The sequence below is a fragment of the Ranitomeya imitator genome, chromosome 2 (assembly GCF_032444005.1).
Source record: "Ranitomeya imitator isolate aRanImi1 chromosome 2, aRanImi1.pri, whole genome shotgun sequence".
Taxonomy (NCBI): Eukaryota; Metazoa; Chordata; class Amphibia; order Anura; family Dendrobatidae; genus Ranitomeya; species Ranitomeya imitator.
The window spans coordinates 376,333,572-376,359,557 of record NC_091283.1 but is presented as its reverse complement, the minus strand read 5'-3'; the positions used below and the strand labels follow the sequence as shown (position 1 = coordinate 376,359,557).

Sequence of the window (25,986 nt, the reverse complement as noted above, 5' to 3'; positions counted from 1 at the left end):
TCTCTTAATTTTTGCCAGAGCTGTACATATATAGATCTATAGATCTATCTATAGATCTATTATCTATCTATAGATCTATCTATCTATATCTGTTTGCGTAAACATTATTCTTCAATGCAGTATGTAAATTAAGAGGTTGGACAAGAAATGACATCACAATTCTTTTTGTTGTTGTTAAATAATAGATCTTTATTTAGCCTACAAAAACGCATACAAATCTGCATGAAAATTTGCATTAAAAAAGTATCAAATCTGTGTGGATTTTTACCTGCGTTTTCTGACAAGAGATGCAGAATCTGCGCAGAAAATTCCACAGGCAAAACTGCAACGTGTGCACATACCCTTATATGCAAAAAATGCATGGCCCATGTGAAAGAAGGCAATGATTCGGCTCAAATTACCTATCCTTTGTCAAATGTATAAAGCTTTAGGGAAGCCAAACTAAAGCTCTGTGCATTTGACAAAGATCTGTGTATTTGAGCTGAAACGTTGCCTTTTTTTCATATGTGCCAATATACTTTTTCACTTTTTCCTTTGAACATTTCTTGCGTGCTGTGTACAATATTTGCCTGTGTATATTGGCTGTTGGGTTGTGGGTTCCAACAAACTGTGGGGTTGTATAGCTTGCTATTTTTGATATTCTTGTGCTGTTTCACATTGTGTTTTATCTACTAGTATTATTATTATTATAGCGCCATTTATTCCATGGCACTTTACATGTGAGGAGGGGTATACACAATAAAAACAAGTACAATAATCTTAATACAAGTCACGACTGGTACAGGGGGTATAGTATCTATCCATTTCTACCTCTCTCATGACCTAGTACATTTCTGTCTGTCAGAATAAATATTAAGAGAAAATTGGGTAATGACCTAATAACAATAGCAAAATTCATGCAAAAGCTGATGAGTAAGGCCGGCGTCACACTCGGCGTAAGACATTACGGAACGTATTATACGTCCGTAATACGCGCGTAATACGCCAAAATGTCTCCGTAATCTCTTTCCGTAGTTCTTGCGTAGCCTAGGTGTGGTCGCGTATTTTGCGCATGTACTGGTCCATGTGTAATCCGTATGTGATCCGTATTGCGTTTTTGACACGCACCATCACAAAATGGACATTTAACGGTTTTCAGGCCTGCAAATCATTTAAACCATCATTAACAACCCTATTTAAGCCCTCGACAACAGGTGTACCCCTCCCATCTGCCCTATATGTTCTCTAGCATATTTTGGCTGTGTTACTTTGACCTTACAAACATGTCTGACCATGTGTATTTAAGCACAACTCAGCGGGTGTTGCTTCACTGGGTGTTGTCTCATCGCTTTGGCCAGCCATATCCGGTCAATGTAGATCCGCGAAGGAGGAGACGAAGATTGTGGGTGCATCCTCTATTGACCCAACGCCAGAGTAAAGGACATTTCCAGAGACTATATTCAGCTTTGAGGGCCCATCCAGACAAATTTTACCTGTATACTCGCATGTCCATCAGGACTTTTGACATGTTGATGGAGATGTTACGTCCTGGGCTCACCTATCAGGACACCTGGATGAGAAAATCCATCTCTGCTGAGGAGCGTCTGCTCCTAACCTTACGGTATGTTTTTTTACCTTTTATATTTTTTTTGGTTTGCAAATGTGTTTTGTCCTAATATGTTTCAGGTACTTTACTTAGGCATGAAGCCACAAGCACCGTTCTAAAAATGGGGGTCATATTAGAGTATCGTAAAATAATGTGAAATGACCCTTTTTGCTTAGCCAATAATGACTGAGAAAATTAAATAGACACTTGTGCTTATTCCTGTTTTCATATTCCTCATGTTTTGTTTGTGCTTTTTGTTCTTGTTTTGCAGCTTCCTGTCCACAGGCTTGTCCTATGCGGGTCTACACCTGGAGTTTCTCATTGGGCGTTCGACAATTTCATGCATTGTTAGGACAACCTGTTCCCAAATATGGCTGCAACTTAATGAAGTTGTGATGCCTGAGCCAAAAATGGAGGATTGGCTCAAAATCGCCACTGGTTTCAAAAATAATTGTGACTTCCCTAACTGCATTGGAGCTGTTGATGGGAAACATATCAGGGTGCGTAAGCCGCCGAACTCTGGTTCCCAATTCTACAATTATAAGCAGTTTTTCTCTGTAGTTCTGTTAGCAGTTGCTGACAGCAACTACAGGTTTATAATTGTAGACATTGGGGCCTATGGGCGAACTGGAGACTCTAGGGTCTTCAATTCGTCCATAATGGGTCGGCGACTACGTGACAACCAGTTGAACCTCCCACCACCACAACAACTCCCAGGCTCCAATGCGGAAGCAGTGACTTTTGTTTTGGTTGGAGATGAGGCCTTCCAACTGACGAGGCACGTCATGAGGCCTTACCCCTGGCGCAACCTTGACCACCGGCGTAGGGTCTTTAATTTGAGACTTTCCAGGGCACGGAGACTGGTTGAGTTGAAACTTGTTTGTAGATTTAGTTATTTTTTAGCATAACAAATCTGGACAAATTAAGTGCCCCTTTTTTTTTTGGAAATCAAACAAACACAAAAATAAACATTATAGCTTGCTTTTTCAGCACAATCAAAACCTACTTTTGGAAAACCAAAATAAAACCAAATGTAGCCAAACAAATTACAAGTCCTGGTAGGTAGGAAGTGGAGAAGTGGATTGGTCTGGGTCTGCATCAGGTGGCCTTTGTAGGCCCAATTGTCCAGCAGCCTGTGTGGATGTTATAGTGGCCTGAGGGAAATTCTGCCTGCTCTGATGCTGGCCACTTTGATGAGTGGGGCCAGGATTTGGGATATAACCCAGATGTTGCTGCCCATATGTGCGGGAATCATACCCCAAACCAAAATGACCATATTGTCCAAACCCAGGTTGGGTCCAGCCTCCAGCACTGGGTGTGGACAAGTGGCCATATTGGGATGGGTGCTGATATCCTGCAATATGGTGCTGAGGTTGCCATTGTTGGTTATTTGTGGGTTGGGGTGGAGGTGTTGGCTGACGTGGAGGGGGTGCTTCAGATCCTTGTTGCGCATGCAGGCCTTGTAATCTCTGAGGCCGCAGAATATTTTCAGGTGACATCTGCCACTGTTCAATCATCTGCAACAGATTGTATGGGTTATTTGGGGGGGTGCATGCATCAATAAGGATCTGAAAACACCCTCTCAAACGCAGCCTCAACTCCCGCTCTATGGAGCGTAAATACTGTGCAAGGCTACATGTAAATCCCTCCTCCCCATCATCCTCTCGAACCCGGGCCAAATAGTTCATGACCCCAGCATCCACGTTTCTCCTGCTTTGGAGAAGCTCTCTCCTGCGTCGTGCACGCTGTGGTCTGACTGCAGCCTGTGGGGATCGGTCAAGGGCAACAGTTGGGCTGCTGCTATTTCCAGGGTCATCCTGGCTAGGTGCTGGTGCTGCTGCTGAAGATGAGAACTGTGGGGCCTCTGTGTTTTCTTCTGCTGCAGCTGGAGCTGGGTGGCCCGATGAGGAACATCCTGGAGGTATTGAGGGAGCAGCAGATGGACCAGCCATCTCTTCACCGTCTCCAACTGGGTCAATGACCTGTTCTGAGTCAGACCCTGTCTCCCTGTCAGTGAGGTTAGACTGAGTTCTGCAAAAGATAAATTTTTACATTTAATATGTTTTTTGTAATCATCTCTCCCCATTAAAAAATTAACCCAGTTTGATATTTTTTAACTTACGGCCTGAGGTCCATGCTGGGGTTGAGAAACGTTAGGCGGTCAAAATAAATATATTTCTTCTTTTTTGGAGGTGCCCCTGCTCCACTTTTCTCCCGCTGCTGCCTCTCCCTCCTGTATTGGTCACGTATACTCCGCCACCTTGTTGTAACATCATCCACTGAAACAACAAAAATACACACATTGCTTAGACCATTATATGCAGAGTGCTCACACAAGGTGTAATGGAGGACACAGATTTACGGGTAGCATAGAAAGAGGCATTTGTGGCTCACATTAAGCAAGAAATTTAACTAAAAAAAAAAAATTATGAAGCAAGGCCACAAGGACAGCTACCCTCTATCCCAGAAAAAACACAATTACTGGAAAACAATGTTAGTAAGGGCACACCTGGTCAAAAACTTCATGAAATACATTTATCATGTCCAGCACCATGTATTTACTGCTGGGATTTCTAATACTTTCAGGATAAATTAATAAATTAAGGTTTAGCAATTCAAAGTAGTAAGGGCCTGCTGTTTACAAAGAAAATTACATTGCAAACATGGGTGTACTTACTTATTTGTCGCTGGGCCGCACGTGGCTGCTGGTCATACTGTGGGAAGAGGGACCCACACACGCTCCTCCATGCTGCTTGTTTGACTGCCCTGTTGGCGTAGTTGGGGTCTCTTTGGTCCCATATTTCTGGCCTCTCCTGTATCAAAATGATCAGCATGTCTACATTAATTATGTGGGCCATGCTGAATCTCTCACTCCGTGGAGGCGTGCAGCAGACTTCCGGGTTCACTGTCTGGCTTTTTCAGCTAATTTGCATGTCTCACCGGCCTGATTGAGGGCTTTGGCCAGTTCAGGACATCTGCCAGTGAGTAGCGTATTTCTCGCAAGACACACGCATGGTCCGTATGCATTCCGTATTATACGCTCTCCCATAGACTTGCATTGGCGCATTTTTTGTGCAATACGCTGACAAACGCTGCATGCGGCGATTTTGCACGGCCGTAGAACGACGTATATTACGGATCCGTAATATACGCCTGATAGGACGAGACCCATTGAGAATCATTGTGCCGTATGTTTGGCGAGTTTTACGGACGTAGTTTCTGCGCTCTTACGTCCGTAAATCTCGCAAGTGTGACGCCGGCCTAACCCGTTCTACTCCTCAGAACATATACAAAACCCAGAAATCCCGAAAATAAGCATGAGGCCCAAGAGTGGTCCACATGTAGATCTATAGTTTGGGTAGCTACACAGGCTGTTGCACACTGGTGGCACCAAGTCATAACATTACTTGTCTGATTCTAGGGTCAAAACCGTATTACTCTGTGAAGCACGGTGGCTCAGTGGTCAGCACTGTTGCTTTGCAGTAATGGGTTCAAATCCCACCAAGAACAACATCTGCAAGAATGAACCCAAAAAGAAAATAAGTATCCAATAAACAATATAACAACATATAAATTTTATTAAGTGATGCATTTACACAACCTGATTGCACAACATAATTAAAAAGCTGCCCATCCGAGTCATGTTATTAGAGCCATATCTACCGGCCAATTTTTACGGATGCGGCGTATTTGTGATCAAGAGGATGTCTTTGAGAAGCAAGCGACAGACCTTTCATCTAGATTCCTACAACGTGGATACCAAACGGATAATATTCAGAGAGCCTATTTGCGAGCCAAAAGAACGGATCGATCATCACTTTTGATCTCCAGAAATAAGAATAACAATAAGGCAAATGGTGGCCAGGTGCGCCGTATTACTAATTACCACTCAAGATGGCGGGAGATGTCTGATATAATAAACAAACATTGGCCCATTTTGTTGCAGGGTCCATCATTGCCGAGACTTTTGTCCAAACAACCATCTATTGTTGCCAAACGTGGTAAGACCTTACAGGACTTTTTAGTACACAGCCACTATGTACATCCTATGTCACAGTTTTTTGGGGGGTCTAGGGATCCTAAATGGGGCTCTGTTAGTTGTGGTTCTTGTAAGGCCTGCAAACATATAGTCAGGACCAATGTCTTTCATGATTCAGCACAAAAGCGGGAATTTAAGATCTTGCATTTTATCAACTGCCGGACTTCTATGGTCATTTATGTGGCCACTTGTCCATGTAATTTAACATATGTGGGGATGGAGACATGAGAATTACGAGTACGCACCTTGGAACATGTAAAAGACATCAAAGCTGCAGAGAAAATTAGCCTTGACGATAGGGAGACCATCTTTAAACTTAAACCTTTGGCCAGACATTTCCGACAATTCCACACTAATCAATCCCACCTACTGCGTGTCAGAGGTATTGATCGATTGTACCCTGGCAATCGTAGAGGTGATTTAAGTAAAAGATTAGCACAGAAAGAATGTAGGTGGATAACCCTCCTTAAAAGCATGACCCCCCATGGTCTTATCGAACAATAGGGTTTTGCAAGCTTTCTATAATATTTCATCATAGTATCCATTTAATTGGTCATCTTTAATTTTCTTTATACATCCTCCTCTTTTCACATTCCTCCCCTCCTTTTCACTTGTTTTTTCTATTCTTATTTTTATTCTATGTTCTTTCTTTTTGATTTTTATAATATATATATATATATATATATATATAATTTCTTTTATTTGTTTGTCAGTGATGGGTTTATATATATATATATATAGCTTTTTTTGTTATTTTCTTTGTTTTATTTTTAGTTTCAATATCTTTCATATTCTGGGCCATTATTATTTTTGCAATAAAATTGTGTATTACATTGTTTCCATCTGATTTGTTCTTCTTTTTTTCTTTATACTTTTTTTGTTTACGTTGTTTTTTCATTATATTTTTTTATTTTATACGTCCTTACATTATGATTATTCATTTTTTAGTTAACATCTCTATTATTATCAATATTTATTTGTTTTCTTTATACATCTTTTTATTATTCTTTTTTTATTTTCATTTTTCATTCTACTTTTGTAATTATTTCTTTACTCTATCTAGTTTTGGTTATAAAATTGGCCCTGTGATTCTGCGTGTTATTTTGCATTTGTACCTGCCATTACTCCACTTCTGGCAATTTCCATTAATCATCATGGCTGTAGGGACGCTGTGCGCCGCTCTGCACATGCGCCGGCTGTGCTCCGTTCCCTGGTGCTGCTGGGTGCGCCGCTGTGACTCACATCGCACTCGGTGACGCACTTCCAGCTCCTGGGTCCTTGGCGCGCGACTGCTGCATGGGTGAGTGTGGCGCCCTGTAATTTGGCGTCCTTAATTGATAGCCTTTACAGCTGTGTATCTTGCTATATATTACCCACACACACTATCCTCCTCACTCCCTGACGAAGCGGTAGCGAAACGCGCGTTGGAGTGCAGTGAGGGGACGGTTGGTGTTTCCTGGTCAGTACTGGAACATGATTTAACATTGGGACTTCTTTTTCCATCTGCTTCACCATGTTTATCTTATGACATATGATGGATATCATTATTTGCATCATGTATTGTTCCATCTGGCACATATGGATCTAATGTTGATCTAATTTATTGCCATCTGGTGTTGCAGCCACCAATGTTTTTCAGTAACCATTATCATTAATTGCACTGTGTATTACCTCACTATGTAAATATGAATTTGTCTGGCAACCATTATCTACTCTTATCATGTACGAGAAAAATAATGCTTTTTGTCTGATATCTATTCAAATTTTCTGTTGGCACAGTTAATATTATTTTTCTAATATATTGCACTATGCATTGAGATATACATATATATTATATGAACTAGTGTCCATCAGTTATAGATTTATATATTAACCCCTTAATGACAGCCAATACGTCTTTTAACTGACCTGAGATATTAGAGAATAGCCTCCCCATACAGGTGACAATCCAGCAGCGGTCGGCTGTCCACTATAGCTGACAACTTGCTGTATCAGCCACGATCAGTGTTGGCACCATACATATCTGTTTAACCCCTTAGATGCTGCTGTGAATAGTGACTACATCATTATAAATGGTTAACAGAGTGTGGGGGCTTCCTCTTTATCCGAATTGGTGCCCTCAGATCACGATTGTGTGGTCCTGATGTTTGCGATGGCAATTCACGACCAAATAGCGGCATAAGGGTATGTTTCCACGTGCAGGAAACGCTGCGTGTCGGACGCTGCATAGAGACGCAGCGTCAGACACGCAGCGTCCAGATGTTACAGTATAGTGGAGGGGATTTAATGAAATCCCGTCTCCACTATGCGTGGTAACACGCACACGGCGGCCCTGCGACTCCGGACATGCTGCGCGTCTTTTCAGATCGCAGCATGTCCGTATATCTTGTGGCGACGCTGCGTCGCCGCAAGATATAGCACAGGGCCCTATGCGATGGGTGCGATGATGCCGGATGTGTGCTGTGAACACATCCGGCATCATCGCGTCCCAGAAGGGGTCGGGGCTTAGCGCAGAGCGGCAAAGCCGCTCCGACGATACCACCTGCCATCCTGAAAGTGGACACATACCCTTAGAGTCTGACGGCTGCAGTAATCTATTCAGAAGTTACCGACATTTAGGTGGTAAAAAGACACATTTTCATTTCTGTCATACCACTTTGCATTAATTCCTGTAAAGCAACTGAAGGGTTAATAAACTACCTGACTGCAGTTTTCAATATGTCAGGGGGTACGGTTTTTAAAATGGTATCACGTTTGGGGGTTTCCCAATATATGAGACCCCTAAAGTCACTTCAAACATGGATAGTTCCCTAAAAAAATAAATGTTGTAAATTTCCTTGAAAAAATGAAAAATTGCTGCTACAATTTTAATCCTCCTAAAATGCTAACAAAATAAAATAACATTTTACAAATGATGCTGATGTAAAGCCGACATGTGGGAAATGTTATTTATTAATGGTTTGCTGTTGTATGACTATCAGGATTAAAGGGATAATCGTTCAAACTTTGAAAATTGCTAATTTTTTAACATTTTTCTCAAAATTCTGATAATTTTTATAAATAAACACAAAACATATTGACCTAAATTTACCATTATCATAAAGTATACTGTGTCACAATCTCAAAATCACTGGGATTTGTTGAAGCGTTGCAGAGTTATTACCACATAAAGTGACACTGGTCAGATTTCAAAAATTTGGCTCCGTCACTAAGGGGTTAAACTTATTCATACATCTAATAGGCATTATATATTTATCCAGTATAATTGATATTTACTACTATTACTATCATGAGTTTATGTGATTATTTATTTAATTATCAAATTTATAATTGTATAATTAGTCCTTACTGGCCGGTTCACACACCTATCCCTCATGTATCTTTCCATCCATTGATTTTACATTTTTGTCGTAGCATGTTGTACATGCTTTTTAATTATGTTGTGCAATCAGGTTGTGTAAATGTGTCACTTAATAAAATGTATATGTTGTTATCTTGTTATTTTCTTTTTGGGTTCATTTGTGTTCTTTAGTGTCCTACTTCTTTACTCATTGTCACTATTGGTATTTCTTTCTTTTCTATGTAGGTTTATTAACATGTGCAAGAAGTCTGCATGCTCTCCCCGTGTTTGCGGGAGTTTCCTCCGGGTTCCCCAGTTTATCTCCACACTCCAAAGACATACTGATAGGAAATTTAGATTGTGAGCCCCAATGAGGACAGTGATGATAATGTATAATATAAATATGTAAAGTACTGTATAATATGATGGTGCTATATAAACAAAGCATGATGATGATAAAAATTCTATTTGTAAAAAAACAAACGTATTCTAAAGGAACCTACCATCTGAGCCATGCAGCCCAGTCTGCGGACAGCACAAATGAGATCCTGGTAGGACGATTGCAGGCCCAAGGATATCTTTACCATTTCAAAGAAATTATTATTTAACCCCTTCAACCCCCCCCCCCCCCCCCCCCAAGCCTGTTTTCACCTTCATGACCAGGCCATTTTTTTCAATTCTGACCAGTGTCACCTTATGAAGTAATAATTCTGGAACGCTTCAACATATCCCACTGATTCTGTGACATTTTGTATTTCGTGATAGTCGTGAATTTTGTAAGATATGACTTGTGTTTATTTGTGCAAATATCAGAAATTTGGCGTGAATTTCACAATTTTCAAACTTTAATTTTTATGCCCTTAAACCAGATAGTTATGTCACACAAAATAGTTAATAAAATTTACATCATGTCTACTTTACATCAGCATAGTTTTTTTTTTTAAACATAATTTTTTTACACCAAACATCCCCCAGCATTACACAGCTCTCTCGATCCCACAAAACATCTCCCAGCATTTCACAGGCCCCTCGATCCCACCAAACATCCCCCAGCAGCAATACACAGCACCCGATCCCATCACACATCCCCAGCATTACACAGCCCCAAATCCCACCAAACATCCACCAGTGTTATACAGCCCGGATCAAACCAAGCATCCCCTAGCGTTACAGAGCCCCTGATCCCACCAAGCATCCCCCAGCATTAAACAGCCCCCAATCCCACCAAACATCCCCCAGCATTACACAGCTCCCTAGATCCCACCAAACATCACCCAGCATTACACAGGCCCCTCGATCCCACCAAACATTCCACAGCATTACATAGGCCCCTCGATCCCACCAAACATCCCCCAGCATTATACAGCAAGCAATCCCCCCAAACATCACCCAGCGGTACACAGCCCCCGATCCCAGCAAACATCCCCCGGCATTATAAAGCCCCCGATCAAACCAAACATCCCCTGGCATTACACAGGCTCCAATCCCACCAAACATCCCCCGGGATTTTACAGCCCCTCGATCCCACCAAACATCCCCAGCATTGCACAGGTCCTGATCCCACAAAGGCTCCACCAGTGTTATACAGCCCCAATCCCACCAAGCATCCCCCAGCGTTACAGAGCCTCCAATCCTACCAAACATCCCCCACCCTTACACAGCTTTCGATCCCACCAAACGTCCTCCGGCATTATACAGCCCCCGATCCCACCAAACATCCCCCAGCGTTATACAGCCCCCGATCCCACCAAACGTCCTCCAGCATTATACAGCCCCCGATCCCACCACACATCCTCCGGCATTATACAGCCCCCGATCACACCAAACGTCCCCCGGCGTTATACAGCCCCCGATCCCACCAAACGTCCTCCGGCATTACACAGCCCCCGATCCCACCACACGTCCCCCGGCATTACACAGCCCCCGATCCCACCACACGTCCCCCGGCATTACACAGCCCCCGATCCCACCACACGTCCCCCGGCATTACACAGCCCCCGATCCCACCAAACATCCCCAGCATTACACAGCCCCCGATCCCACCAAACATCCCCAGCATTACACAGCCCTCGATCCCACCAAACATCCCCAGCATTATACAGCCCCCGATCCCACCAAACATCCACCAGCGTTATACAGCACCAGATCCCACCAAACATCCCCTAGCGTTATACAGCCCCTGACCCCATCAAACATCCACCTAGCGTTATACAGCCCCGATCCCACCAAACATCCACCAGCATTATACAGCCCCCGATCCCACCAAACATCCACCAGCATTATACAGCCCCCGATCCCACCAAACATCCCCCAGCGTTATACAGCCCCCGATCCCACCAAGCATCCCCCAGCGTTATACAGCCCCCGATCCCACCAAGCATCCCCCAGCGTTATACAGCCCCCGATCCCACCAAACGTCCCCCAGCATTATACAGCCCCCGATCCCACCAAACGTCCCCCAGCATTATACAGTCCCCGATCCCACCAAGCATCCCCCAGCATTATACAGCCCCCGATCCCACCAAACATCCCCCGACATTATACAGCCCCCGATCCCCCCCAAACATCCCCCAGCGTTATACAGCCCCCGATCCCACCAACCATCCCCCGGCATTATACAGCCCCCAATCCCACCAAACATCCCCCAGCGTTATACAGCCCCCGATCCCACCAATCGTCCTCCGGCATTATACAGCCCCCGATCCCACCAAACGTCCTCCGGCATTACACAGCCCCCGATCCCACCACACGTCTTCCGGCATTACACAGCACCCGATCCCACCAAACATCCCCAACATTACACAGCCCCCGATCCCACCAAACATCCCCAGAATTACACAGCCCCCGATCCCACCAAACATCCCCCAGCGTTTTACAGCCCCCGATCCCACCACACATCCTCCAGCATTATACAGCCCCCGATCCCACCAACCATCCCCCGGCATTATACAGCCCCCAATCCCACCAAACGTCCTCCGGCATTATACAGCCCCCGATCCCACCAAACGTTCTCCGGCATTATACAGCCCCCGATCCCCCCACACGTCCTCCGGCATTACACAGCCCCCGATCCCACCAAACATCCCCAGCATTATACAGCCCCCGATCCCACCAAACATCCACCAGCGTTATACAGCACCAGATCCCACCAAACATCCCCTAGCGTTATACAGCCCCTGACCCCACCAAACATCCACCTAGCATTATACAGCCCCGATCCCACCACACATCCACAGTATTACACAGCCCCAAATCCCACCAAACCTCCCCCAGCATTATACAGCCCCGATCCCACCACACATCCGTAGTATTACACAGCCCCAAATCCCACCAAACATCCACCAGCGTTATATAGCCCCCGATCCCACCAAACATCCACCAGCATTATACAGCCCCCGATCCCACCAAGCATCCCCCAGCGTTATACAGCCCCCGATCCCACCAAACGTCCCCCAGACATTATACAGCCCCCGATCCCACCAAGCATCCCCAGACATTATACAGCCCCCGATCCCACCAAGCATCCCCAGACATTATACAGCCCCCGATCCCACCAAGCATCCCCCAGCGTTATACAGCCCCCGATCCCACCAAACGTCCTCCAGCATTATACAGCCCCCGATCCCACCACACATCCTCCGGCATTATACAGCCCCCGATCACACCAAACGTCCCCCGGCGTTATACAGCCCCCGATCCCACCAAACGTCCTCCGGCATTACACAGCCCCCGATCCCACCACACGTCCCCCGGCATTACACAGCCCCCGATCCCACCACACGTCCCCCGGCATTACACAGCCCCCGATCCCACCACACGTCCCCCGGCATTACACAGCCCCCGATCCCACCAAACATCCCCAGCATTACACAGCCCCCGATCCCACCAAACATCCCCAGCATTACACAGCCCTCGATCCCACCAAACATCCCCAGCATTATACAGCCCCCGATCCCACCAAACATCCACCAGCGTTATACAGCACCAGATCCCACCAAACATCCCCTAGCGTTATACAGCCCCTGACCCCATCAAACATCCACCTAGCGTTATACAGCCCCGATCCCACCAAACATCCACCAGCATTATACAGCCCCCGATCCCACCAAACATCCCCCAGCGTTATACAGCCCCCGATCCCACCAAGCATCCCCCAGCGTTATACAGCCCCCGATCCCACCAAACGTCCCCCAGCATTATACAGCCCCCGATCCCACCAAACGTCCCCCAGCATTATACAGTCCCCGATCCCACCAAGCATCCCCCAGCATTATACAGCCCCCGATCCCACCAAACATCCCCCGACATTATACAGCCCCCGATCCCCCCCAAACATCCCCCAGCGTTATACAGCCCCCGATCCCACCAACCATCCCCCGGCATTATACAGCCCCCAATCCCACCAAACATCCCCCAGCGTTATACAGCCCCCGATCCCACCAATCGTCCTCCGGCATTATACAGCCCCCGATCCCACCAAACGTCCTCCGGCATTACACAGCCCCCGATCCCACCACACGTCTTCCGGCATTACACAGCCCCCGATCCCACCAAACATCCCCAACATTACACAGCCCCCGATCCCACCAAACATCCCCAGAATTACACAGCCCCCGATCCCACCAAACATCCCCCAGCGTTTTACAGCCCCCGATCCCACCACACATCCTCCAGCATTATACAGCCCCCGATCCCACCAACCATCCCCCGGCATTATACAGCCCCCAATCCCACCAAACGTCCTCCGGCATTATACAGCCCCCGATCCCACCAAACGTTCTCCGGCATTATACAGCCCCCGATCCCCCCACACGTCCTCCGGCATTACACAGCCCCCGATCCCACCAAACATCCCCAGCATTATACAGCCCCCGATCCCACCAAACATCCCCTAGCGTTATACAGCCCCTGACCCCACCAAACATCCACCTAGCATTATACAGCCCCGATCCCACCACACATCCACAGTATTACACAGCCCCAAATCCCACCAAACCTCCCCCAGCATTATACAGCCCCGATCCCACCACACATCCGTAGTATTACACAGCCCCAAATCCCACCAAACATCCACCAGCGTTATATAGCCCCCGATCCCACCAAACATCCACCAGCATTATACAGCCCCCGATCCCACCAAGCATCCCCCAGCGTTATACAGCCCCCGATCCCACCAAACGTCCCCCAGACATTATACAGCCCCCGATCCCACCAAGCATCCCCAGACATTATACAGCCCCCGATCCCACCAAGCATCCCCAGACATTATACAGCCCCCGATCCCACCAAGCATCCCCCAGCGTTATACAGCCCCCGATCCCACCAAACGTCCCCCAGCATTATACAGCCCCCGATCCCACCAAACGTCCCCCAGCATTATACAGTCCCCGATCCCACCAAGCATCCCCCAGCATTATACAGCCCCCGATCCCACCAAACATCCCCCGACATTATACAGCCCCCGATCCCCCCCAAACATCCCCCAGCGTTATACAGCCCCCGATCCCACCAACCATCCCCCGGCATTATACAGCCCCCAATCCCACCAAACATCCCCCAGCGTTATACAGCCCCCGATCCCACCAATCGTCCTCCGGCATTATACAGCCCCCGATCCCACCAAACGTCCTCCGGCATTACACAGCCCCCGATCCCACCACACGTCCTCCGGCATTACACAGCCCCCGATCCCACCAAACATCCCCAACATTACACAGCCCCCGATCCCACCAAACATCCCCAGAATTACACAGCCCCCGATCCCACCAAACATCCCCCAGCGTTTTACAGCCCCCGATCCCACCACACATCCTCCAGCATTATACAGCCCCCGATCCCACCAACCATCCCCCGGCATTATACAGCCCCCAATCCCACCAAATGTCCTCCGGCATTATACAGCCCCCGATCCCACCAAACGTTCTCCGGCATTATACAGCCCCCGATCCCCCCACACGTCCTCCGGCATTACACAGCCCCCGATCCCACCAAACATCCCCAGCATTATACAGCCCCCGATCCCACCAAACATCCACCAGCGTTATACAGCACCAGATCCCACCAAACATCCCCTAGCGTTATACAGCCCCTGACCCCACCAAACATCCACCTAGCATTATACAGCCCCGATCCCACCACACATCCACAGTATTACACAGCCCCAAATCCCACCAAACCTCCCCCAGCATTATACAGCCCCGATCCCACCACACATCCGTAGTATTACACAGCCCCAAATCCCACCAAACATCCACCAGCGTTATATAGCCCCCGATCCCACCAAACATCCACCAGCATTATACAGCCCCCGATCCCACCAAACATCCCCCAGCGTTATACAGCCCCCGATCCCACCAAGCATCCCCAGCATTATACAGCCCCCGATCCCACCAAGCATCCCCAGCATTATACAGTCCCCGATCCCACCAAGCATCCCCCAGCATTATACAGCCCCCAATCCCACCAAACATCCCCCAGCGTTATACAGCCCCCGATCCCACCAACCATACCCCGGCATTATACAGCCCCCAATCCCACCAAACATCCCCCAGCGTTATACAGCCCCCGATCCCACCAAACGTCCTCCGGCATTATACAGCCCCCGATCCCACCACACATCCTCCAGCATTATACAGCCCCCGATCCCACCACACATCCTCCGGCATTATACAGCCCCCAATCCCACCAAACATTCCCCAGCGTTTTACAGCCCCCGATCCCACCACACATCCTCCAGCATTATACAGCCCCCGATCCCACCAACCATCCCCCGACATTATACAGCCCCCGATCCCACCAACCATCCCCCAGCGTTATACAGCCCCCGATCCCACCAACCATTCCCCGGCATTATACAGCCCCCGATCCCACCAAACGTCCTCCAGCATTATACAGCCCCCAATCCCACCAAACATCCCCAGCATTACACAGCCCCCGATCCCACCAAACATTCCCAGCATTATACAGCCCACGATCCCACCAAACATCCCCCGGCATTACACAGCTCCCGATCCCACCAAACGTCCTCCAGCATTATACAGCCCCCGATCCCACCACACATCCTCCAGCATTATACAGCCCCCGATCCCACCACACATCCTCCAGCATTATACAGCCCCCGATCCCACCACACATCCTCCGGCATTATACAGCCCCCGATCCCACCACACATCCTCCGGCATTATACAGCCCCCGATCCCACCAAACATCCCCCGACATTATACAGCCCCCGATCCCACCACACATCCTCCAGCATTATACAGCCCCCGATCCCACCACACATCCTCCGGCATTATACAGCCCCCGATCCCACCACACATCCCCAGCATTACACAGCCCCCGATCCCACCAAACGTCCTCCAGCATTATACAGCCCCCGATCCCACCAAACGTCCTCCAGCATTACACAGCCCCTGATCCCACCAAACGTCCTCCAGCATTACACAGCCCCCGATCCCACCAAACGTCCTCCAGCATTACACAGCCCCCCGATCCCACCACACAACCTCCAGCATTATACAGCCCCCAATCCTACCAAGCATCCTCAGCATCTAAAGACCCTTTAAATCCCTCATGGGCATGCCCCCACAAATCTTTCCCCCCTCTGAGGACCCCACACTCGGCCCCTTTCTACTTGCAACTTCTTATAGAGTAGAGACTGGTTGCTAAAGGACCTTTGCTGACGTCATTCACATGTGAGGGAATGATGTCACGGGGGGCGGGGCCTCCCACCACAGACCTGATACCAGGAAGCTGTGGTACTGGGGACTGAGGGGTCCGGGGACAGGTGAGGGGGATGGTAAACGCTAGACTGTGTGGGCTGCTTCCAACGCTGGTATCAGGTCTGTACTGGGAGGCCCCGCCTCTTCCTGGGACATCATCCCGTCACATGGGAATGACGTCAGCAAAGGTCCTTTACCCACTTGGATTTAGCCTCTTCCCTATAAGAAGTTGCAGGTACAAAGGGGCGGAGTGTGGGGTCTTCAGAGGGGAAAGATTTGTGGGGGTCGGGGATGCACAGCACACGAGGGATTTGAAGGGGTGCGCGATGCTGAGGGATGCTTGGTGGGATCGGGGGCTGTGTAATGCTGGGGGACGTTTGGTGGGATCGGGGGCTGTATAATGCTGGGGGACGTTTGGTGGGATCGGGGGCTGTATAATGCCGGAGGTTGTGTGGTGGGATCGGGGGCTGTATAATGCTGGGGGTTGTGTGGTGGGATCGGGGGCTGTGTAATGCTGGGGGACGTTTGGTGGGATCGGGGGCTGTATAATGCTGGGGGACGTTTGGTGGGATCGGGGGCTGTATAATGCTGGGGGATGTTTGGTGGGATCGGGGGCTGTATAATGCTGGGGGATGTTTGGTGGGATCGGGGGCTGTATAATGCTGGGGGATGTTTGGTGGGATCGGGGGCTGTATAATGCTGGGGATGTTTGGTGGGATCGGGGGCTGTATAATGCTGGGGGATGTTTGGTGGGATCGGGGGCTGTATAATGCTGGGGATGTTTGGGGGGGATCGGGGGCTGTATAATGCTGGAGGATGTTTGGTGGGATCGGGGGCTGTATAATGCTGGGGGTTGTGTGGTGGGATCGGGGGCTGTATAATGCTGGGGGATGTTTGGTGGGATCGGGGGCTGTATAATGCTGGGGGTTGTGTGCTGGGATCGGGGGCTGTATAATGCCGGAGGACGTTTGGTGGGATCGGGGGCTGTATAATGCTGGAGGATGTGTGGTGGGATCGGGGGCTGTATAATGCTGGGGGTTGTGTGGTGGGATCGGGGGTTGTGTAATGCCGGGGTACGTTTGCTGGGATCGGGGCTGTGTAATGCTGGGGGCTGTGTGGTGGGATCGGGGGCTGTATAATGCTGGGGGTTGTGTGGTGGGATCGGGAGTTGTGTAATGCCGGGGTACGTTTGCTGGGATTGGGGGCTGTGTGGTGGGATTGGGGGCTGTATAATGCTGGGAGTTGTGTGGTGGGATCGGGGGCTGTATAATGCTGGAGGATGTGTGGTGGGATCGGGGGCTGTGTAATGCTGGAGGATGTGTGGTGGGATCGGGGGCTGTGTAATGCCGGGGTACGTTTGCTGGGATTGGGGGCTGTGTAATGCTGGAGGATGTGTGGTGAGATCGGGGGCTGTATAATGCTGGGGGTTGTGTGGTGGGACCGGGGGCTGTGTAATGCTGGAGGATGTGTGGTGGGATCGAGGGCTGTGTAATGCTGGAGGATGTGTGGTGGGATTGGGGGCTGTGTAATGCTGGATGATGTGAGGAAGGGATTGGGGGCTGTATAAATCTGGAGGACGTTTGGTGGGATCGGGGGCTGTGTAATGCTGGGGGTTGTGTGGTGGGATCGGGGGCTGTGTAATGCTGGGGGTTGTGTGGTGGGATCAGGGGCTGTGTAATTCTGGAGGTTGTGTGGTGGGATCGGGGGCTGTGTAATGCTGGAGGATGTGTGGTGGGATGGGGGGCTGTGTAATGCTGGAGGATGTGTGGTGGGATCGGGGGCTGTGTAATGCTGGAGGATGTGTGGTGGGATCGGGGGCTGTGTAATGCCGGGGTACGTTTGCTGGGATCGGGGGCTGTGTAATGCCGGGGTACGTTTGCTGGGATTGGGGGCTGTGTAATGCTGGGGGGCTGTGTGGTGGGATTGGGGGCTGTATAATGCTGGAGGATGTGTGGTGGGATCGGGGGCTGTATAATTCTGGAGGATGTGTGGTGGGATCGGGGGCTGTATAATGCTGGGGGTTGTGTGGTAGGATCGGGGGCTGTATAATGCTGGGGGTTGTGTGGTAGGATCGGGGGCTGTATAATGCTGGGGGTTGTGTGGTAGGATCGGGGGCTGTGTAATGCTGGAGAATGTGTGGTGGGATCGGGGGCTGTGTAATACTGGAGGATGTGTGGTGGGATCGGGGGCTGTGTAATGCTGGACGATGTTTGGTGGGATCGGGGGCTGTATAATGCTGGAGGAAGTGTGGTGGGATCGGGGGCTGTATAATGCTGGGGGTTGTGTGGTGGGATCGGGGGTTGTGTAATGCCGGGGTACGTTTGCTGGGATCGTGGCTGTGTAATGCTGGGCGCTGTGTGGTGGGATCGGGGGCTGTATTATGCTGGGGGTTGTGTGGTGGGATCGGGAGTTGTGTAATGCCGGGGTACGTTTGCTGGGATTGGGGGCTGTGTGGTGGGATTGGGGGCTGTATAATGCTGGGGGTTGTGTGGTGGGATTGGGGGCTGTATAATGCTGGAGGACGTGTGGTGGGATCGGGGGCTGTGTAATGCTGGAGGATGTGTGGTGGGATCGGGGGCTGTGTAATGCCGGGGTACGTTTGCTGGGATTGGGGGCTGTGTAATGCTGGAGGATGTGTGGTGGGATCGGGGGCTGTATAATGCTGAGGGTTGTGTGGTGGGATCGGGGGCTGTGTAATGCTGGAGGATGTGTGGTGGGATCGGGGGCTGTGTAATGCTGGAGGATGTGTGGTGGGATCGGGGGCTGTATAATGCTGGGGGTTGTGTGGTGGGAGCGGGGGTTGTGTAATGCCGGGGTACGTTTGCTGGGATCGGGGCTGTGTAATGCTGGGGGCTGTGTGGTGGGATCGGGGGCTGTATAATGCTGGGGGTTGTGTGGTGGGATCGGGAGTTGTGTAATGCCGGGGTACGTTTGCTGGGATTGGGGGCTGTGTGGTGGGATCGGGGGCTGTGTAACGCTGGGGTATGTTTGGTGGGATCGGGGGCTGTATCATTCTGGCGGATGTTTGGTGGGATCGGGAGCTGTATAATGCTGGAGGATGTGTAGTGGGATCGGGAGCTGTATAATGCTGGAGGATATGTGGTGGGATCGGGGGCTGTATAATGCTGGAGGACTTGTGCTGGGATCGGGGGCTGTATAATTCTGGAGGACGTTTGGTGGGATCGGGGGCTGTGTAATGCTGGGGGTTGTGTGGTAGGATCGGGGGCTGTGTAATGCTGGGGGTTGTGTGGTGGGATCAGGGGCTGTGTAATTCTGGAGGTTGTGTGGTGGGATCGGGGGCTGTGTAATGCTGGAGGATGTGTTGTGGGATCGGGGGCTGTGTAATGCTGGAGGATGTGTGGTGGGACCGGGGGCTGTGTAATGCCGGGGTACGTTTGCTGGGATCGGGGGCTGTGTAATGCCGGGGTACGTTTGCTGGGATTGGGGGCTGTGTAATGCTGGGGGGCTGTGTGGTGGGATTGGGGGCTGTATAATGCTGGAGGATGTGTGGTGGGATCGGGGGCTGTATAATGCTGGGGGTTGTGTGGTGGGATCGGGGGCTGTGTAATGCTGGAGAATGTGTGGTGGGATCGGGGGCTGTGTAATACTGGAGGATGTGTGGTGGGATCGGGGGCTGTGTAATGCTGGACGATGTTTGGTGGGATCGGGGGCTGTATAATGCTGGAGGATGTGTGGTGGGATCGAGGGCTGTATAATGCTGGGGGTTGTGTGGTGGGAGCGGGGGTTGTGTAATGCCGGGGTACGTTTGCTGGGATCGGGGCTGTGTAATGCTGGGGGCTGTGTTGTGGGATCGGGGGCTGTATAATGCTGGGGGTTGTGTGGTGGGATCGGGAGTTGTGTAATGCCGGGGTACGTTTGCTGGGATTGGGGGCTGTGTGGTGGGATCCGGGGCTGTGTAACGCTGGGGTATGTTTGGTGGGAGCTGTATAATGCTGGAGGATGTGTAATGGGATCGGGAGCTGTATAATGCTGGAGGATATGTGGTGGGATCGGGGGCTGTATAATGCTGGAGGACTTGTGCTGGGATCGGGGGCTGTATAATGCTGGAGGACTTGTGCTGGGATCGGGGGCTGTATAATGCTGGAGGATGTGTGCTGGGATCGGGGGCTGTGTGGTGGGATCGCGGGCTGTGTAATGCTGGGGTACGTTTGCTGGGATTGGGGGCTGTATAATGCTGGGGGTTGTGTGGTGGGATTGGGGGCTGTATAATGCTGGAGGACGTGTGGTGGGATCGGGGGCTGTGTAATGCTGGAGGATGTGTGGTGGGATCGGGGGCTGTGTAATGCCGGGGTACGTTTGCTGGGATTGGGGGCTGTGTAATGCTGGAGGATGTGTGGTGGGATCGGGGGCTGTATAATGCTGGGGGTTGTGTGGTGGGATCGGGGGCTGTGTAATGCTGGAGGATGTGTGGTGGGATCGAGGGCTGTGTAATGCTGGGGGGCTGTGTGGTGGGATCGGGGGCTGTGGTGGGATTGGTGGCTGTGTAATGCTGGAGGATGTGTGGTGGGATTGGGGGCTGTATAATTCTGGAGGATGTGTGGTGGGATCGGAGGCTGTGTAATGCTGGAGGATGTGTGGTGGGATTGGGGGCTGTATAATTCTGGAGGACGTTTGGTGGGATCGGGGGCTGTGTAATGCTGGGGGTTGTGTGGTAGGATCGGGGGCTGTGTAATGCTGGGGGTTGTGTGGTGGGATCAGGGGCTGTGTAATTCTGGAGGTTGTGTGGTGGGATCGGGGGCTGTGTAATGCTGGAGGATGTGTGGTGGGATCGGGGGCTGTGTAATGCTGGAGGATGTGTGGTGGGATCGGGGGCTGTGTAATGCTGGGGGATGTGTGGTGGGACCGGGGGCTGTGTAATGCCGGGGTACGTTTGCTGGGATCGGGGGCTGTGTAATGCCGGGGTACGTTTGCTGGGATTGGGGGCTGTGTAATGCTGGAGGATGTGTGGTGGGATCGGGGGCTGTATAATTCTGGAGGATGTGTGGTGGGATCGGGGGCTGTATAATGCTGGGGGTTGTGTGGTGGGATCGGGGGCTGTGTAATGCTGGAGAATGTGTGGTGGGATCGGGTGCTGTGTAAGGCCGGCTTCACACTCGGCGTATGAAAATACGGTCCGTATATTACGGCCGTAATACGCTGAAATGTCCCGAAAATAGTGGTCCGTAGCTCCTCCGTAGGCAGGGTGTGTCAGCGTTTTTTGCGCATGGCATCCTCCGTATGTAATCCGTATGGCATCCGTACTGCGTGGTTTTCTCGCAGGCTTGCAAAACCAACATACCGCTATAGAAATGATCCATGTGTCCCAAAAAGAAAAAAATATATATATATATATACTGTATATATATATATATATATATATATATATATATATATATATATATATATATATATATATATATATATATATATATATATATATATATATATAAAATGTCATTAGACACATATATGTATATATATTAATATTTATTCCAGCGCTATACAGCTTGAAAGCCGGTAATTCAATTACCGGCTTTTTCTTTCTCCTTCTTAAAACCCGACATGATTTGAGACATGGTTTACATACAGTAAACCATGTCTTCTCTCCATTTTTTTTGCAGATTCCACACTACTAATGTCAGTAGTGTGTATCTGCAAAATTTGGCCGTTCTAGCTCTTAAAATAAAGGGTTAAATGGCGGAAAAAATTGGCGTGGGCTCCCGCGCAATTTTCTCCGCCAGAGTAGTAAAGCCAGTGACTGAGGGCAGATATTAATAGCCTGGAGAGGGTCCATGGTTATTGGCCCCCCCCTGGCTAAAAATATCTGCCCCCAGCCACCCCAGAAAAGGCACATCTGGAAGATGCGCCTATTCTGGCACTTGGCCACTCTCTTCCCATTCCCGTGTAGCGGTGGGATATGGGGTAATGAAGGGTTAATGCCACCTTGCTATTGTAAGGTGACATTAAGCCTAATTAATAATGGAGAGGCGTCAATTATGACACCTATCCATTATTAATCCAATTGAATGAAAGGGTTAAATAAAACACAAACACATTATTTAAAATTATTTTAATGAAATAAAAACAATGGTTGTTGGAGTATTTTATTCTACGCCCAATCCAATCACTGAAGACCCTCGTTCTGTGAAAGAAAAAACATAATAAACCAACAATATACTTACCCTCCGCAGATCTGTAACGTCCAACGATGTAAATCCTTCTGAAGGGGTTAAAACATTTTGCAGCAAGGAGCTTTGCTAATGCAGGCTGCTCCTCGCTGCAAAACCCCGGGGAATGAGTCTAAATATAGATCAATGAGCTATATTTAGCTTCATTTGCGCTGAGGCGCCCTCTGCTGGCTGTTTATAGATCGTGGGAACTTGCCTAGAAAGCCTGGGAGCTAGAACGGCCAAATTTTGCAGATACACACTACTGACATTAGTAGTGTGGAATCTGCAAAAAAAATGGAGAGAAGACATGGTTTACTGTATGTAAACCATGTCTCAAATCATGTCGGGTTTTAGGAAGGAGAAAGAAAAAGCCGGTAATTGAATTACCGGCTTTCAAGCTGTATAGCGCTGGAATAAATAGTAATATATATACATATATGTGTCTCACTGACATATATATATATATACCTATTCTATGTGTACACATTTATTCTACCTATTGGACTGTAAGCTGTCAGTGTGATTTTACTGTACACCGCACTGAATTACCGGCTTTTCTCTCTAACAGCGCTGCGTATTTCTCGCAAGTCACACTGCTTGTCCGTGTGAAATCCGTATTTTTCACGCTTCCATAGACTTTCATTGGCGTATTTCTTGCGCAGTATGGTGACAAACGCAGCATGCTGCGATTTTGTACGGCCGTAGAAAGCCGTATAATACTGATCAGTAAAATACGGCAGATAGGAGCAGGGGCATAGAGAATAATTGTGCCGTATTTTTTGCGAGTTTTACGGACGTAGTTTCTGCGCTCTTACGTCCGTAAAACTCGCAAGTGTGAAGCCGGCCTTATACTGGAGGATGTGTGGTGGGATCGGGGGCTGTGTAATGCTGGACGATGTTTGGTGGGATCGGGGGCTGTATAATGCTGGAGGATGTGTGGTGGGATCGGGGGCTGTATAATGCTGGGGGTTGTGTGGTGGGAGCGGGGGTTGTGTAATGCCGGGGTACGTTTGCTGGGATCGGGGCTGTGTAATGCTGGGGGCTGTGTGGTGGGATCGGGGGCTGTATAATGCTGGGGGTTGTGTGGTGGGATCGGGAGTTGTGTAATGCCGGGGTACGTTTGCTGGGATTGGGGGCTGTGTGGTGGGATCGGGGGCTGTGTAACGCTGGGGTATGTTTGGTGGGATCGGGGGCTGTATCATTCTGGCGGATGTTTGGTGGGATCGGGAGCTGTATAATGCTGGAGGATGTGTAGTGGGATCGGGAGCTGTATAATGCTGGAGGATGTGTAGTGGGATCGGGAGCTGTATAATGCTGGAGGATATGTGGTGGGATCGGGGGCTGTATAATGCTGGAGGACTTGTGCTGGGATCGGGGGCTGTATAATGCTGGAGGACTTGTGCTGGGATCGGGGGCTGTATAATGCTGGAGGATGTGTGCTGGGATCGGGGGCTGTGTGGTGGGATCGCGGGCTGTGTAATGCTGGGGTACGTTTGCTGGGATTGGGGGCTGTATAATGTTGGGGGCTGTGTGGTGGGATCGGGGGCTGTATAACGCTGGGGTATGTGTGGTGGGATCGGGGGCTGTATAATGCTGGGGGCTGTGTGGTGGGATCGGGGGGCTGTGTAACGCTGGGGGATGTTTGGTGGGATCGGGGGCTGTATAATGCTGGGGACGGTCGGTGGGATCGGGGGCTGTATAATGCTGGTGGATGTTTGGTGGGATCGGGGGCTGTATAATGCTGGGGACGGTCGGTGGGATCGGGGGCTGTATAATGCTGGGGGATGTTTGGTGGGATCGGGGCCTATACAATGCTGGGGGATGCCCGACTGTATGAGACGATTTGTATTGTTTGGGTAGTGCATAAAGCTATAAAGGCCCTTGTTTCTGTCTTTAATCGGGCTCCTGCTCAGTATTATTAGCACATCCAGCCTAGAGAATACTGTTAATAATTAACTTTTAATTAAATCATAACTTAAGAATTCAGTTAATCAGCAAGAGCCCAAATCCACACCTAAAGGTACCTTCACACTCAGCAACTTTGCAACGAGAACGACAACGATCCGTGACGTTGCAGCGTCCTGGATAGCGATCTCGTTGTGTTTGACACGCAGCAGCGATCTGGATCCCGCTGTGCCATCGCTGGTCGGAGCTAGAAGTCCAGAACTTTATTTGGTCGTCAGGTCGGCATGTATCGTCGTGTTTGACAGCAAAAGCAATGACGCCAGCAATGTTTTACATGGATCTAACAACCAGCGAGAACGATAAGTGAGTCGCCGTTATGTCACTGGATCGCTCCTGCATCGTTCTGGAGTTGCTGTGTTTGACGTCTCTACAGCGACCTAAACAGCGACGCTGCAGCGATCGGCTCGTTGTCTATACCGCTGCAGCGTCGCTGAGTGTGACGGTACCTTAACAACTACTTTCAAGATTCAACAAACCACAAAAAGGCATTCCCATTCTATAGTAAGAATGCTAGCTAACGTATCTGACTAGTGATGCTAGGACTACATGCGTAGTGTCACAGTGCAATAAAGGTGAATGAAAGTACCAGTATGCAATATTACAGTGTTAAACCTATGGTGAAATGGACTAATGTTCGACATTGTCAACTGATGACGAAATTTTGTTCACTTCTGATAAGGTGTCCATGGGGGGGATTTTACCATAAAAATGTAAACCATGTAAGTATATACGACATGTTATTTCTGTTTTAAGTTTGTTTAATAAAAATTTATCTGATTTAAAAAAAAAAGGGAATGAAAAAGGAGGAAACCTTGTGGATCTCACCCAAGTGAAGTGCAGACTGTTCTCTGCGTCACATCCATACGGGTAGAAGCATCCCTCACTTTGCCCTTTATCCTGTGCTTGGCACTAAACCCTTACATCGGAGTCTCTGTGTAAATCTCTGAAATATGTGACTCAGACGCAACCCCCAGCGTAAGATTCCTTATAATGAGGGCACTGTGAATGCTGTCTGACCTGTGATCTGGTGGTGGACAACTTTTTAGGTGAGTATAAAAGTGCTGTCATACACAGTTTTGTGCACCTCTGAAAAGAAAGATACTGCTAAACAGAGGCCAGACGGAGTCCAGAGTAACTCATTATAGTGAATGGATCAGAGATTTAGA

General features: G+C 49.2%; 1 protein-coding gene and 1 long non-coding RNA gene across 2 annotated transcripts in view; one reads left to right on the top strand and one right to left on the bottom strand.

The window, feature by feature from the left end:
* Positions 1–3,256: 3,256 nt before the first annotated feature.
* LOC138667443 (uncharacterized) lies at positions 3,257–4,401 on the bottom strand. Its single transcript, XR_011318761.1, has 3 exons — positions 4,263–4,401; positions 3,708–3,864; positions 3,257–3,616 (listed from the first exon to the last, which is right to left on the bottom strand). It is a non-coding gene; the product is annotated as an uncharacterized lncRNA (long non-coding RNA).
* A 21,102-nt stretch (positions 4,402–25,503) lies between these two features.
* LOC138664021 (zinc finger protein 432-like) overlaps positions 25,504–25,986 on the top strand; it is a 28,440-nt gene continuing 27,957 nt past the window's right edge. The window contains exon 1 of the mRNA XM_069750424.1: positions 25,504–25,539. The gene's annotated coding sequence lies outside the window, so the exon portion shown is untranslated. The remainder of the gene's footprint in view (positions 25,540–25,986) is intronic.